We start from the raw sequence: 12,102 nt of genomic DNA, 5'->3' as shown, positions 1-12,102 counted from the left end.
ACCCTTAAAGGTTAACAGCACACTCTTCATACTCACATTCACTCCTTAGGACTCTGCCAGCAATCTTCGGGTCGGGGCGGGATGGGCTTGAGCTCCTTGCTGGAATGCTGCTGGTCCAGGAGTCAAGGGAAGGCCCAGACTCAGAAGGAAGAGAGTGCAGTCAAGAAATCCTTTTGCTGTTTTAGGATCTCCATGAGAAACTAGACTAAGATTTATCCCAAAGCACAGCCATATGTTTCGAGTCAACATTTAGGATTTTATTTTGGGGGAATGAAGTTAGGCATTGGCGTTCACCTTTCCCTCCATCCCTCACACTGACACTGAATAATGCAGCGTGCATTTTCCACAATCGTGGGTAATAGCCTACTCGGTGTACATGTCTTTTAGCTGGAGACTGGCTGAGAAGCCCACATGGTATGCAGTTCCTCGCGGCAATCTGCTTTAGTCAAGGTCAGGCAGTTCCTAGTGCACAGGAAACAGGGGTGCGGTGTCCCCTCCTGCACCCCATCCCTCTCCTGGGGTCTGGGTAGCCTGTGCACCTGGGCACCTGGAAACTTAGACTTGCAGGGAATTTCTAGAAGGGAGGAGAGGGAAGTAGGCTTGAGACCAGAGGCCCAACCTTTTCCTGGGCTCTCAAAAGAGCGGACAGGGCAAGAGCAGGGGAAGGGCTGGGGCTGGAAGCCCACACTTCTTTCTCTTTTTCCCTCAGGACATAGGTAACCTGCAAGATCTCCTGCTCCTGCTCCGTAGCACTACATCATAGACGCGGCCTTATCCTGTGCAGAGTTTCAGGGTAGATTTAGGGAAGAGGGGGTGCAGCCAAATGGATGACTCACTTTGCTCTGGCCTGGCACCCGTCGCCGAGAGAGTGCGGCCCAGGCATTCTATAGGACAGTAAATAACGGAGATCTCTGCCCACGTTCGCCTCCACCCCAGCAGAGGTCTCCAATGCCACTCGACAGACACCAGAAGCTCTTTCATCCTCAGGTTTCTTTACCGTGGTACATGCAGCTCCAAGAGCCTGGAGCCAAGGGTCCACCCGGACAATCTGTAACGTCGAAGCTGCCTCTGGCTGCCTGTGTGACATTCGGGAAGTCCATATCCTTCTCTGGTTCTCGATGCTTCTTTGATATCAAATGAGGGCAGCTGATTTCTTTGGTCTATTTCAATGATGCTCCACTAATTTCAAAAAAAAAAAAAGAAAAAGGCAACCGAGGGGGCTTTTCTTCTTTTTTTCCACTAGATGGCACTGTGCCCCCAACAGAGGCAGGAGGACCCGGCCCAGGCCCTGGGGGTGGTAAGACATTTGCTCAGCAGTTCCACTTGGCCGGCCGGGAAGGGGAAGGCCGGGGTGGGGCTACCGCTCTTCCAGGACCAGGCAGAGATGGTGCAATCGGACTCTGCAGGTTGAATCAGGGCAGAACAGGAATTGGTCAGGAGCTTAGATTTCAAAAAGCAATCTGGTTTTAAAGGGATAAAGTGCTGGGTAGGGTTGGGCAGGCGAGGCCAGTCCTGGACTCTGATCCCCACCGCATCTCCTTGAGTTGCCACGTGTGTACCCCATTTTCACCAGGATGAGGGCAGGTTCTGGGGCAGGCTCTGTGCTGGACCTCCCCGTGAGGCTCTGCTTCCTAGAATGTCAGCCCCACAGCTCAAAGGCTCTAGAGCATTCGCAAGAAGCTTAGGGTGCACGCCCTCAGCCACACAGTCCCTGCCATGGAGTTCGTCCCTGAGCCGAGGGAGTCCAGGTCACCTGTGACCAGCACCTGCCCTCATGTCTGTTTTAAGTCAAAGATAAGACTGACATTCTTTCCTTTCAACTATAATCTTGATTTAAAAAAAAAGATTTTACTTATTTCTTCATGAGACACATAGAGAGAGGCAGAGACACAGGCAGAGGGAGAAGCAGGCTCCCTGCGGGGGGGCCCGATGCGGGACTCCATCCCAGGACCCAGGGATCAAGACCCCAGCTGAAGGCAGACGCTCAACTGCTGAGCCACTAAGGCGTCCCTAATTTTGATTTTTTTAAAAAGAGAAGACCAAATAGCTTATTTCAACAAATGTTCCAGGATAACCACGGTTTAAAATGTAGCCAGTAAATCCTTTTTAGAAAAACCTAAAACAATACAATATTGCATAAAAATACTTACAGTCTCTTATGGGGGGAATATGTCTACAGTTATGTTAAATTTGTGCATGCATGTGGGCAAATATTATAACTGAAGGAACAAACAGAGACATAGTTTTATTTATGGCATTTATGTCATTATGGCATTGTGTCATTTTTCTTTCTTTAAGTTAGAGCATTCTTAGTTTTGCTTTATATCAATAGCAAATCCTTGATGACCAGGATCGATTGACTCCTAAAAAGCATCCTGTATTTCCCTAAAAATGTGTTTCAGTTTTATAAAACCCCTTTCTGAGGTTCTCTGCTCAAAGGTCAGAATTTCCATGAAGAGTGACTATTCTTCTCTGTGTCTCTCATGAATAAATAAATAAAATCTTTAAAAAAGCGGGGGGGGGGGGGGAATCCCTGGGTGGCTCAGCGGTTTAGCTCCTGCCTTTGGCGGAGGGCCTGATCCTGGAGACCGGGGATCGAGTCCCACATCAGGCTCCCTGCGTAGAGCCTGCTTCTCCCTCTACCTGTGTCTCTGCCTCTATCTCTCTCTGCCTCTCATGAATAAATAAATAAAATCTTTTTTTAAAAAAAGAGTGACTTTTCTTGAGTTATTTTCAAAGCTTCCCTTTCTGATGCACACCATGGATGCTTTTCCCATTGGTTTTTTAAAAATGTGATGTTTGGGATATAACAGAATAATTATTTGTTCTTCTCTCTTTAAGTTGAAGGCCATATTATATTGGAAAGCTATTTCATAAAAAATTAATTCGTAATCTTACCACTATAAAATGACCACCGTGCGTATTCCCACCTGGAGGCTGGCCACACACGTAGCTATTTTGGTATCGTTGTAATCATAGAATTCATGCTACTCTTCAGAGTACTTCTTTTTAGACACCTGCCAATATTTCTCCAATATCTGGCGAATGTAGGGCAGCCTGGGTGGCTCAGCGGTTTAGTGCCGCCTTCAGCTCAGGTCGTGATCCCGGAGACCCGGGATCGAGTCCCATGTGGGGCTCCCTTCGTGGGGCCTGCTTCTCCCTCTGCCTTTCTCTCTCCCTCGCTCGCGCTTTCTCTGTGTCTCGTGAATAAATAAAATCTTTAAAAAAAAATATCTGGCGAATGTAGCTCCCAGTGCCTAAATTGTCCATACCTGATCCAAAGATCCTGCAGAATGATATTCAGTGGAAGCTAAAATGATACTGGGGGATTACATTACCTAACGCAACCTATTTAGTTCTTAGAAATAGTAATATCTATGGATTCTGATTAGTCTCAAAGGACAATGAGGCACCCACAGACATGATTCAGCAATCTTAGCCCAATGCTGAGTTAATTGGCCCCTCCTCTGCACTCCCCCCTCCTCCCCCGTGTCTCTATGGAGCACATTTGAAGTTCACTCTCACTTAGCTTATTGTTTACCCATCTGTGTGTGTGGCTGGCGCTGGGGCGGTGTCTCCTTACCTTTCTCTCCTGGCCCATTGCCCAGCACAGGGATTAAACTCAGGGAGCCAGCGATTCCTAGGAGGGCACCCCCCCTTTGTCAGAGACGGTGGGCTGCAATCTAAAGCAGAAACCAGGCACTAGAAAGAAGATGAGAAATAAAAAGGAGCCATCTCCCAATGCCCAGAATTAGGGATGAATTGGGAATCTTTCTCAAGTACCAAGAGTCTGTGTTCCGTCTCCCACCTGGCACGGGGGAAAGGTACCAACAGCCGTAGCCACTCCGGTTTATGCACACCATTCACTGCCCTAGTCCTTCTATAACCTCAGTGATGTCCTTTCCTGGTCTATGCACAGCTAGAGAATTCCGAACAGTCCCTTTCCTGGGGGTAGTGTTGCCTTCTCACCTCCACACCAGGCTGTCTCCAGCTGCTGAGGCTTCCTAATAAAGGGGCAGGAGCGCTATCAATTAACTCATGGCAGGAATGCACAGGGAGTCACTTCAACACCAAATATACTTCTGGTTCCACGAAAGGGCTCAGACATCCCTTTACAACATGGTATTTTTGCTGTAACTACCTACAGGATGAGTCAAGACCAGCACTAGTGTTTAATTAAAACAAATACGAAATAAACTACTGTTGTGTCCTTAAATTTTGCTCCGAGCAGCCTTGCAGATTCCAGTAACGAGACATGGCAGGCCAGTAATTAAAATTTAAACTTTGCTCTCATGCAAAGAATGGGTAAGAATGGGCACGGCTGGCTAAAATACTCCCATGCAATGGTAATTGCTTGATACTTCTCTGCAAGGTTCTATGAAGGCATTCCATGCAACGTCAGATGCCAGGATGAAAGAGATACCTTTTTAATAAAGCTCTATCACATAGCCATCTATTTATGCCCTGTTTTGACTGAGAAAGGATTTGAGGTAGCCCACAACTATAATGACAGAAGTCGCTGCCATCCGTGTGTTTTACTGACATTGCCTATAATCTTACAGAAATCCCCCCAGAAGAAATAATGTGAGGGGGATAATCAGTGCTGAGGTTCAAAACTCAAGGCCCTGGAGCCAGACTATGTGACTTTAAAATTCTGGCTTCATCACTTAATAACTGGGACACGCTCGCAAGCCGCCTAACCTCTCTGTGGCTCAGTTTCTCATCTGTATGATGGAGGCATTAGCGATTACTTCCTAAGATTGAGGATCGACTGGGATGAACATGTAAAGCATTTACAACAGTGCTTGGTCCACAGGAGAGGCTCAGCTGAGATCCATCAGGCACCAGAGACATCTAGCCCTCACTCAGAAGCCCGTGTGTGCTGAACGACCAATCCCCTGGCGGTCCAGCAAAGCCGTGTGTGGCCTGTCCGAGTTAATAAAATATGAATGGAAGTGCCATGTGTCATTTCTGGCCACAACACTTAAGAGCTAGTCCATGACCTTTTAGCTCTCTCCTCTCTGACCTTATGATCCTGGATGTCACATATTGAGATGTAGCGACACTAGATGGAGGGTGCCTACCTCCCAGAGTCATCAGATAGAGAAGTGCCCAGATGTTACCCAGCAGATTTTGCAAAAAAAAAGAAAAATCAGTGCTTGCCTTATTAAGCACTGATATTTCCAGATTTCCTTATTACTCCTGACTAATAATATAGCTGCTGCCGCTCTCATTCGTCACCTTCTGTTTGCACTCCAAAGAATTGAGGGTCTACTAGCCACAGGGAGAACCTCCATTCAAAACCAGGTATCTATTGAACTCCAAAAAGTAGCATTACTGCACTAATATTTGCCCTTTCTGGAATCCCTGTGAACTCATGGGTGCTATGGGAGAAAGTCCATCCTCAGGTAAGCACTGATCAAAACAGCAGAGACGGTAACTGGGGGAATGTGTGCATTTGCCTCCCCTGTATTTGAACCAGATCACCCTTAAAAACCCTATCAGGAAACCGGGAGGGAGAGAAGCTTCAAATTCTTCTATACCCTGACTCCTAGAGTTGAAAGTTAACATCATAGACAGGCGGGTGTGTCAGAAACACTAGTGACATGGAAATCTGGGAGACTGGGAGTGGGCGGCGGGCACAGAGAGAGCTCAGGTGGTCTCACTGCCACAAGGAGACCAGAGAAGCACCAGACACTCGGACGTGGTAGAAATTCAGCCAGCAGGAGTTGGGGCCACTTTCTCTGGCTGCCAAAAGCCTTTTTTCTACCCCACTTCCAATCCCAACCTTAATGATTCAGTATCCCTCCTTTCTGCGCCCCCTCTCTTTTATTTAGAGAACAAGCAGGGGGAGGGGCAGAGGGAGAGGGAGAGAGAGAATCTCAAGTGGGCTCCACACCCAGTGCAGAGCCCAAAGCGGGGCTCCCTCTAACGACCCCGAGACCATGACCTGAGCTGAAATCAAGTCAGCCACTTAACCTACTGAACCACCCGGGCACCCCCCTACCTCCTTTTTCCTTTAAAGGGCTTCAGCAAGAATAGATTATATGTAAAAGCAAAAGCGCCTCTGGAACATTCTCCATGCTGAGCAAGAAAGCGTGGGAATTAGCTTTTCAAACACTAGGTAAGCTCACGGGTTCATCTCTGTCTCCTCTTTTCAAGGCAGTGGGCTATATGCTATTTCTAGGGTTCCTGCCAATCCTGATCACCTATGCATCTGTGAATGAGGCGCAGTGGCAAATGTCCTCACACAGGGTCTAATCTCACAGCTAAAAAACATCTGTAGAAGCAAGCAAAATGCCGTCTTCATTTAGCACCTGCTCTTTTTTTTTTTTTTTAAGTGCACAAAATCGTTACAACTCCTGCTGCCTACCACACGGGGATGGTATGAAAATGAGAGCTCAGGCGCTATAAAACACCCGAAAAGCCTCCCATGAAATGTTATGTAAGTGCTAAACATTAATATCCAACGGTTATCCCTCGTTACCAATTTCTAGTTTAAAAACGCTACCGCTATCACCTCCAGGAACCTATGAGAACCTATGAGAATTTTGTCCTTACCTTTGTTATTTAACAAAATAGCTTCTTACTTGAAGTATTTAATGTGTACTGGGAAAAGTTAAAAAAAAAACAGATGAGAAGATATAAAAAAAATAAGATAAAATCACAGTCCCACACACAAGCACAACTTGGGGATGATTATCAGCTTGGCACACATCCCTTCAGACTTCATTCATCTTCATGTCTTATTTTGGTGAAGCCAAGATCAGAACTAACATATGATTTTATGCCCTTTTTCACATTACATCACAAGCATTTCCCCACGTGTCCCATTAAAAACTTCCCATGAGTACAACTTATAGCGGCTGTGTGAAACTGCATCGTCTGGTGTGTTCTAAAACCCCTTAACCAGGACTTCATTGCTAGACATTTCAGGTGGCTGAAATGAAAGTCTTGAACTTCTTTGGTGTTCCTAATTTTTTTTTTTTGTATACTCTCATGTGCAACTAGGATGTACCAAAATAGTTTCCAGCAAATACTCAATACTGGAAAAAAAAAAAGTAAAAGAAAAAATAGAGTCCCATCATTGTATTTGACGTCATCAATGGCCCATTCAAGTAGCAGAGCTCTTTCAGGGAAGGCCTGTGAATAGAAAAGCATGAGCTTCCAGCATAAAGATGCAAAGAAAGAGTAACCTTTCTGTTTGCTCTTAAGCCAAGGTTAAGATACTGTTATAGGGTACCTCTTAACCAGAGAACTATCAAGATCAGACATTAGTTTAAAAAGTGTAATATTTCTATGCAAAGCAAAGAATCTGGCCACCCACATCTTCCTTGTAATCCATCAGGCTCTCTCAAAAACACATATTGCCTGCAGACACTAGCTGACAGACACAGAGAGCTTTGAAAGGATAACCTTTGTGTGTCCTCCATCTGAAAGCAGAGCTCTAGGAAGCTCAGCGCTCCCCTAAACAGTTGCCAAGGATACCCCGAGTAGCTACAGAATCCACACTCAATTAGTCCAAGTGTCCCCATTGGTTAAATACTTTTTCTTTTTCTTTTGACAGATTAATCCACATTTTCCAAACCCGAAACAGGCCAAATTCGTAAAGCAATCTAGGTTTCTTTCTCTGGACCTGTTCAGCTACAAGTAACTACTTATCATGCAAGAATCTATCTTGAAAAGAGACTGTCCCATCAATAACAACATTCAACATTAACAACAACAATTGCATTCAAACAATTGCAATTCAAAACAGCAAGCCATTATGGCACCAGGCGCTCACGTCCATGCACACAGTGGATATTATAGGATCGATCATAGCGGTTTGGGGTGTGCCACTAGGATGAAAGCAAGGAAAATGAATGATTTCCCCTGAAAAAAAATAATCTGGCTTATTAATAATGAACGTTTCTCAGGTGACCATATGGGCCAAACACACTGCGGGTGGTTTTATGTACATTTTTGCCAATCGCCACAGCTAGCCTGCCAGGGAGGTGCTCTCAATCTCAGTCTGCAGAGGAGGACACGGAGTGTCCCCAAGGTTAAGGGACGGATCCCACAGGTAGGTGGTAGAGCTGCAGCTTGAAGGTGGGATGGAAGGATGCCTGGGTGGCTCAGGGATTGAGCGCGGCCTTCAGCCAGGGGTGTGATCCTGGAGAACCGGGATTGAATCCCACATTGGGTTCCCTGCATGGAGCCTGCTTCTCCCTCTGCCTGTGTCTCTGCCTCTCTCTCTCTCTCTCTCTGTGTCTCTCATGAATAAATAAATAAAATCTTAAAAAAAAAAAAAAAAGAAGAAGGTGAGATTGAGTCCTGAGCCCTGGCTCTTCCTTCCCTCTGCCTCCCCCGCTTCCTCAGCAGGATTGGTAGGCTGGCAGTAATTCTTGGCTGAACCCCAGGGGGGCAGAATGGTTAAAGAAGGGGGGATCTGAAGGGAAACCAACAACTGACCCAGGTCCTTTGTGAGTGGGAGAGAAGTGAGCATCCAGCTTCTTGGCGCCTTGCGCCCGTTTCTTCTAAATTGAGGGTCAGAACCCTGCCGCCACTGATGGTGAACGAGAAATGTTTACAGCTTCTCTCCTCAAGGATGGCTCTTGAGAACCCTTTCTCACCTAGTCTTCCGAAAAAAGAACTGTTACTCAGGCTCCAGGAAGGGAGGCCAATTTTGCTTCCCCCGCAAGGAATTCCCTAGCCCTGTCCACACAGAGAAAGCTCCAGAGCCTTTATATTGGAACCATCCTTGGGCCAAATCCTGTAAAAAGGAGATTAAAAGAAAACAAATAAAGCATCTCCACTAGAAAATGTGAGAAGCGGGCTCTTTCTTGAAGGTAAGAATTAAAAGTGACGGGGAATCTGTGAAGGAGCCAGAGCCATGACAGGTGGTGAGGACAAGTAGGAGAGACAGTCACACTTCTACTTATGAAAAATGACTCCAAAGAAAGCCACTTTACACCGTGGGCCTGGTGGATGCTACGGAGATAATGCCATTTAAACCAGCGAGAGCCACCTACAGCTCGCAGACCAGGGGGTTCTCTCTCCAACATTGCCATATTTATTCAGCGCTATTAACTCTTGAGCACTGAAGAAAGGATCCTAAGAAAATTGGACTGGAAATCAGGACTCGGGATTCCAGAATCACTTCTGCCAGCAAAGAGCTGGAGCTTATTCTCACCTTTATCTCAGAGAAGGAAGGACCGTAGCCGATCTGAGGGCCCTTCCAAGTTTAATTCAATGTAATTTAATCCAATTGGGCAAACATTGATTCAACACCTACACTGTGCCAGGCATTATCCTGGCTTTGAGGTGTAAAGACTTGGTCCCTGCCCTGAGAAACTCAAAGTCTGATGGAGGAAAAGGGTGTGTAAATAAATAACCAAGTCGTCCATGTGAGGAGTGCAGTAAGCAGCCCCACAGAGGAGGCATAATCCGTTCTGAATTGGGGGCCCGAAGAAGGTTCACGAAGCCAGTGATGTCTAAGCTGAGCTTCTAAGGATTATGAGGCATTTATTAATGGGGGAAGAAGGTGTGGTGTCTCATAAGGGGCCCCCTGATACTTTTAATCTGGAGCAATGCAGAGGTCAGATCCCTTGAGCTCCCTCCATGCAAAGGAATCAGGTCTTTGGTTGGTTTATGGGGTAGAGTGGTGCACGCCCTTGAAGAGGATCGGGGGAAGAAGTAGGTCTTACTTTGATGCACCAGCGAGTATCCTCTAGGGCAGGGCTGTTCCAATGCCCTTCTTCAGAGCCTGGGATTCAGAGGTGGGAGGTGGGGTGACAAGAGGAAGGTAGAGCGAGCAGGACCTCAAGGCCAGCCCCCACCTCTCCAGGTGACATCTCCTGAAGGTTTGCTCTCAGGGGACTTCTGTTGCTTAAATGATTTTGAAAACTACTGAGTGATTGTCAGTTCACAATGATCTCCTCACAGAAAGCCTTGAATACAAAAACCATCCCCAAGAAGATCATCCCCTGTTCCTCCTCTTGTCTCTGGCAGCTCCTTTATAGTTGCTTTGGCTGATTCCATATTCCTCCTCTGCTCAGAGACCATTTAATGTTGGAATTCCTCTGGATTTGAGCTTCCTCTCAAAGGAGGGGTTTCCCTCCCCCTGCAAGAGAATCTTGTGGAACTCCCCAGATTATGGCCTACAGTTGGCCAACCTCTCATTCGTCTCCAGCTCATCCGGGCTCCAGACCCTCCGATCTTATTGCCCTCCTTGACATCGCCTTTTGATGCCTCACACTAAACATTGTCAAGACTGGATTTATGATTGTCCTACCCTTACCCCCAGGTCTACTCTCTCCTTGTCATTCCTAATCTCAGTAAATGGTCCCACAGTAAAGCCACTGCTCAAACCATACTTTTAGGAAGGAGTCTTGGCCACTTCCTCTTCCTTGCATCCAACATGCAATTAACCAGCAACTCTTGCCTCTTCCTTCTTCAAAAGGCCTCTCAAGCCTACCCACCTCGACTCGTCCCCACTGCTGGCGTCCCAGCTCAGGCCACCATTGACGTCCACTTAAACCACTGATCCCCTCACTCCCCATCTGGACTCCTTCTGATCAGTCCCCCACACAGATGCTGGGATATTTCAAGCACGCATACTGATCCGAAGAATCCCCTGCTTAAAAGCTGTTAATGCCTTCCTCATAGCCCCTTACAGTCCAAATCCTTCCTGTGGCTTAAAAGGCTATGAATGACTAAGCAAAGCCCTAGCCTCAACTCACGAATTCCTTCCCTTCTTTCTGCTCTAGCACTGAAGACCTTTCTTAGCTCCTAGAACAAAAGCCGGGCTCCCCTCTTCACAGATGCTATTCCTGCAAGGGGGACTGTTCTGGCCCCACTGCCCAGCCATCTCATACTTGACCTTCACTTCTCAGCTGCAGCTTTATTCCTCAGGGCGATCTGCAGCGTCTGTACAGGACATGCCTGGAGTGCTCAGGATTGGTCTTTGGCAGCACTGAGCACATTTAATTTATCTACAATCATTTGTTTATTGTCTGTCTTGTTTTGCTCACTGCTTCGTAACCTGAGCTAAGCAGAGCGCCTGGCACACAATAGATGCTCAACACGCATTACGAAGTATATATTTTGTTAAACCACTTACATAGCTCTCTTCTTTGGGCAAGCATGCGCTACCCTCTGATGTCTGCTTCCCTGGCCACCCCTCTCCTCAGTCTTTATCCCCTGGCCTGCTTCCCCTCATCAGGACTGTCTCTCAGTTTGCAGGCCTGGCCTCACTGCAAATCTCACATGTTCCCAAGATGACTGCAGTCTAGAAAGCAATCTTGTGTTTTACTGAGTAATGCTTGCTAGGTCAGCTCTCACCCACTATTGTTATTTCTACGAAAGTCATCACCAAAATTCTCTAGCCTCCAGGTTAGCAGGGGGGAAAAGGAGGAGGAGGAGCAGGATTATTATTTAAACATTTATTTGGTTTTAGTGCTCACTGCCACTTTTCTAGGTAGCTGCGTGTGTATGGACTAAGTCGGTGGCCAGAAGCAGGGACAGGTAGGCAGAGCAGTCCTCTTGGAAGTGTGAGATTTACAGAGCTTCAAGCACACAAAAAGGGAGAAAGCTTGCTTTGCAAAGTCCGACTGCACACCTTCTCTGCAGAGCTGCCTCTGGCCAGGAGAGACAACGTGACCAGGAGACCAGCAGCAACCACAGGGGCTGATTGGTTCACACGCAGCCTGCCTCAAAGCAATTAAAAAGAGAATGTCATCTCCTGTAGAGGCTGCAAACAAAAGGCCAGGGATGTTTTTTCCCCTTTTTAATTGATCTGGGCTGTCAACTACTTCATTAGCAGCCCGATTAGGTTCTAATTAGCATCCTAATTAAGTGCTTTTAAATCAGAACCTGAGAGGGGTGCGAACTGGAAAGCCAAGGTGGAGGCAGTTTGGACAGGACACTTGCAAGAAATGTAAATGGCTCCCTTAACCCAAGGCCAGAGCATAGACTCCGTTCCCGAGAGTGGACTTCCAGATAGAGGGAACAAATGATTCAATCCCGTGCTTAGGAAGTCCAAGGCAATAAAGCACAGAGAACCGCTTGGTTAAGAATAACACGGAAACATAATTGGAAAATACTTCGCAGGCAGGAATA

General features: G+C 46.8%; 1 long non-coding RNA gene across 9 annotated transcripts in view; it reads right to left on the bottom strand.

Annotated features, from left to right (window-relative positions):
• Positions 1–222: 222 nt before the first annotated feature.
• The window catches only part of LOC119863942, a 47,379-nt gene continuing 35,499 nt past the window's right edge, over positions 223–12,102 (bottom strand). For 3 of the 9 annotated variants that reach the window (XR_005356096.1, XR_005356101.1, XR_005356102.1), the window contains 2 exons: positions 3,584–3,702; positions 223–1,400 (listed from right to left, as the gene is read on the bottom strand). This is a non-coding gene — a long non-coding RNA (uncharacterized LOC119863942). The remainder of the gene's footprint in view (positions 1,401–3,583; positions 3,703–12,102) is intronic. The other 6 variants (XR_005356100.1, XR_005356098.1, XR_005356097.1 and 3 more) reach the window with 4 other exon arrangements.

Source organism: Canis lupus, chromosome 2 (assembly GCF_011100685.1).
Source record: "Canis lupus familiaris isolate Mischka breed German Shepherd chromosome 2, alternate assembly UU_Cfam_GSD_1.0, whole genome shotgun sequence".
Classification (NCBI taxonomy): domain Eukaryota; kingdom Metazoa; phylum Chordata; class Mammalia; order Carnivora; family Canidae; genus Canis; species Canis lupus.
Note: the sequence above shows the minus strand (reverse complement) of the source record. Positions and strands in the feature narration are given on the sequence as shown.